This window comes from Rattus rattus, chromosome 3 (assembly GCF_011064425.1).
Source record: "Rattus rattus isolate New Zealand chromosome 3, Rrattus_CSIRO_v1, whole genome shotgun sequence".
Classification (NCBI taxonomy): Eukaryota; Metazoa; Chordata; class Mammalia; order Rodentia; family Muridae; genus Rattus; species Rattus rattus.
In genome coordinates, this window is record NC_046156.1 from 169878522 (window position 1) to 169883176 (window position 4655).

The window sequence follows — 4655 nt, forward strand, 5'->3', positions numbered from 1 at the left end:
AATGAATGTGGGAGCTAAAGTAGGTAATTAGTAAGTCAGGAAGGCGAGACCAGCTAGAGATCTGCTGAAGTTACAAGGAGGAAGGGGCTAAAGAAAACAATGGTCCCAATACAGAAAAACCACACAAGGGTAGAACATAAGCTGGAAGCAATAGGATGCCAAGCCTGGCACTGGGGAGCAAATTCATCCACCCCACCACAGGCAGTATGTGGGGAAAGCATATGAGTAATAATGAAAAATCATATGTAATTGATCAGTAAAGAAATCATTGTTTGTCTGATTTCCAAAACACCATTATAGTTACAGTTGCATCTTAATATCATGCATGTAAGCTTCAAATCATCATGCCTTTGATAACATGCTTTAAGGAACACCGTTGTCTAAGTAGAGGGTACTTCAGAGACTTTCCACTTAGCTGTCCACCTCCACACAGCCACACACAGTCTGTGCTATAGAAAGGTGTCTCACTGTGACTTGCTTTGGATCTCAGCAAAAAAACTAAGAATCAACCAAGTCTAAATGTTTAGTAGAGTAAATGTCTGGCTCGTGAGATACAGGTCATTTCTCTAAAACCTGACGAAACTCAAAATAAATCATGACAGAACAGTGCCTCATAGAAGAAGAAACACGAGGAGCTACTTCTGTTGGTCATTGCACATCATCATTGTGAGTTTTTAATTTATATTCAATCAAAAACCCTAAATGTGTGGTACTTTCTTTGCCAATGTAAATTAAATTCACCTATAAAATATTTTAGTGAATTTAAAAATATTTACACATGCTCTTCCTGTAAGTGGCCAAAGGTGACTTGTGAAGATGGTTCGCTACTCCCTTGACCCAGAAAACCCCACAAAATAATGCAAATCAAGAAGTTCAAACCTTCGTGTTCACTTTAAGAACACCCGGGAAACTGCCCAGGCCATCAAGGGTATGCGTATCTGCAAAGCCACCAAGTATCTGAAGGATGTCACTTTAAAGAAGCAGTGTGTGCCGTTCCGGAGGTATAATGGTGGAGTTGGTAGGCGTGCCCAGGCCAAACAGTGGACACAGGAACGGTGGCCAAAAAAGAGTGCTGAATTCCTGCTGCACATGCTTAAAAATGCAGAGAGCAATGCTGAACTTAAGGGTTTGGATGTAGATTCTCCAGTCATTGAGCACATCCAGGTGAACACAGCACCTAAGATACTCGAACCTACAGACGAACCTACAGAGCTCATGGCCGGATTAACCCATACATGAGCTCACCCTGCCACATCGAGATGATCCTCACTGAGAAGGAACAGATTGTTCCAAAGCCAGAAGAGGGGGTTGCACAGAAGAAAAGGGTATCCCAGAAGAAACTGAAGAAACAAAAACTCATGGCACAGGAATAAATTCAGCATAAATAAATGCAGATAAAGTTAAAAAAATTACACTTACATATATTCTTCTTGCTCAAGTGTAAATTATTTTAAAACAGACAATCAAGAGAAGCAATTCTCTTGGCAATTATCGAGGACATTTATCCCTGGAGTAGGTGGCGTCATTTATGAGAGAGTAACTGTGTGACAAGTGCCTCAGGCACATTGCTCGCTCAGCACTTTTCCACACCACTTCTACTTCCTGGCTGTATGTGACAGGCTCAAGGGCCAAGGAGATGGACCACTGAGGCTTGCCGTAAGAGTCACTTCTGCCTTCCCCATGGGGTTTAGAAGAAGAAAATCAGGGAACTAGGAGACAGGAGAGTTGTGTTGATCTACTCATTCAATTCCCTGTCTCTCTTAGCCTTAGCACACACCTTTAATCCAAGAGATTTCTGCCTGAATATGGCAAACAGGATTAAATAAGTCAACTATAGATCAAGAGGAGGAGCAAGCAACCAGTTACAGGAAGCGAACATAGGATTATTAAGGGAAAAAAAACAGAGTAAGAAGGAGTCGGGAGGACAGATGCATAGGAAGAAGGAAAGATGGACACTCAGTTTAAAGGAGGCTTGTGGAGAGAGGGCCATTCCTGCTGGGACATCGGCTGAAGAGGAAGGTCATCTGGGTGCTTTCTCTGCCTCGCTGAGTAGCAGGCTTTCACCCCAGCATCTGACTCCCGGGTTTTCATTGGTGTCTTAGGGTTTCTATTGCTATGAAGAGACACCATGACCAAGACAACTCTTATAAAAAACTACATTTAATTGGGGCTGGCTTACAGTTTTAGAGTTTTAGTCCATTATTATCATAGCAGGAAGAATAGCAGCATGCAGGCAAACAGGGTGTGGAGAAGGAGTTGATAGTTTTACATCTTGATCCAAAGACAGACAGGAGAAGACTGTCTTCCAGTCAGCTAGGAGGAAGGTCTCCAAGCCTACCCCCACAGTGACACACTTCCTCCAACAAGGCCACACCTCCTAATAGTCTGACCGCCTGGTCTAAGCATGTTCAAACCACCACAGTTGGTAAAAATCAAACTATTGAGATTTTGTTAAAAAAACAACAACCCTCTCCACTCTTCCCATCTCTTAGTGAGGATCGTGCTCAGAAGCAATAATGCCAGACAGCTAACTTAATACAGTAAGCAGCTCGATCACTATGTAGACAGGAAAAAAAAAAAACTAGAGAATATATCCAAGGCTAAAAAAGAAAAGAAAAGAAAAGAAAAACAGTTAAGGGCTGCAACGGCTACCCAGTGACCGCCCCTGTACTGGTTGGTTTATGTCAACTAGACATAGGCTAGAGTCATCCGAGAGGAAAGAGCCTCAATTAAAAAAAAAAATGCCTCCATTGCTGTATGGCATTTTCTTAATCAGTGATCAATGGGATGGGTGGCGCCATCCCTGTGTCAGTGGTCTGGATTCAGTAAGAAAGCAGGTTGAGCAAGCCATGTGAAGCAATCACTCCTCAAAGTCGTTTGCATCAGCTCCTGCCTCCAGGATCCTGCCCTGTTTGAGTTCCTGTCCTGACTTCCCTTGGTGATGAACATTGATGTGGAAGGGGAAGCTGTATAAACCCTCCCTTCCTCCACATTTTGCTTTGGTTGCGGTGTTTCATTGCAGCAGTAGAAACTCTAACTAAGACAACCCCCAGCTCCGGTTATCGAGGTACCATCTCACATCTTCTAACCCAGGAAGTCACTCTTTGCTATAAATACTGGTGATGTCTACTTCACTAACAGACTCCTTCTTAGACCCTGCACCTGTGGAAAATGGGGTTTCTGGGAGAGAAGAAACTTGGTCCTTCCTGTTTGCTCTTGTGCCTTTGCTGTGGGCCTCTAACTCTTACCAACCTCACTTCCACCTTCCTATTTCACCTTAGCAAACAACTGGTTTCAGTATCAGCACCTGCAGCTGCCGTTAAATGTAGCATTCTAACTTGAGGAGTATCTTTACTCTGCCTGCTGGATGACCGCATCAGCCACTGGCCACCACTCAGCCTCAAAGGGTTGAATCCCTGTCCATGCTCAGGGGTCAGAGGAAGTATTGCCCCTACACCCAGATGTCTGAATCTCTGCTCCCATAAATTTGAATGATATCAATCTTCATCCTGCTTCTCAGCCAGAGAGGAAGTGGGTTCCTGTTACAGTTCTTCATGTCACGGTCGCTTTGCATTTTCTTTTGTGGATAGAAGGAGTCTGGATTTCTGAATCACAGTATAGATAAAAGCTATCCACCTATCCAGACATTCACCAAACGGCCATTGGAATGATACCACACACACACACACAACACACACACACACACACACACACACACACACACACACACAGTGCCTATCACCATCTTAAAATGTGTATGTAACCATGAGATAAACACTAGAACTGGGAAGAAGATGAACGGGGTCCCTTCTGAAAAAGGAAAACCTTTTGTTTTCTTTTGTTTTCCAGATATGGTCTTGAAGTAGAAATTTCTGGTGCTTTGGAGATTCAGTCATGTGATGTTTTCCTGGAAACTGTCTTATGAGAGGATTTTTTTTCTTTCTTTCTTTTTCTTTTTCTTTTCCTTTTTCTTTCTTTTTTTTTTTTTGCTTAAGCAAACACATGGGTGGATATTTTGCTGAAAACAGACATGTGGTATTTTTCTTGAAGCCACCTAGAAAAGGGGAATGTGATGTTTTGCTAGAGTGGATGCTTGAGAGGACATGTGATGTTTAGGAAGGGGATGAATATAACCCAACAGACAGTGGGCTACGCTGTGTGGTGTTGGTTCACCTTGCCACTTTTTGCTGGTCTTTGTTAAGCTTTGTTGACGTCGGTCTTTATTGGCTCACCTTGCCTTCTTCACTGATCAACATTTGTAGTGACTTCGTAGACGAGTCCCAAGAACGTTTCTAGTGGTGTTCCAGCAGTTTTGCTGCTTCTATGGACTCAAGCAGATAGGCAAAGCCCTAAGGTCTCTTCTGGATCAAATTGCCATTGAAATATTACAGTTGATTCGTGTGAACTGAACAGCTGAGATCCTGACAATATAGATTGGATTTGCCTCAAAGAACTATTTCTAAATGGGTCCACATCCTCTTTTGCCCTATTAACCTTTCCTTTCTGCTACCTCTAGCCAGTAGTGGGCTTGAAGGGAGGTTAAAGCATTGAAGTAGGTTTTGAAAACTTTAAGCCTACTTGTCTCCCACTAGTAATCTTGTCTGAAACTTAATATGTAGCTGAGGATGAGCTGGAACTTCTGGTTCTCCTGCTTC

General features: G+C 42.9%; 1 pseudogene; it reads left to right on the forward strand.

The window, feature by feature from the left end:
• Positions 1–816: 816 nt before the first annotated feature.
• LOC116895618 lies at positions 817–1373 on the forward strand (annotated as a pseudogene).
• The last annotated feature ends 3282 nt before the right edge of the window (positions 1374–4655 follow it).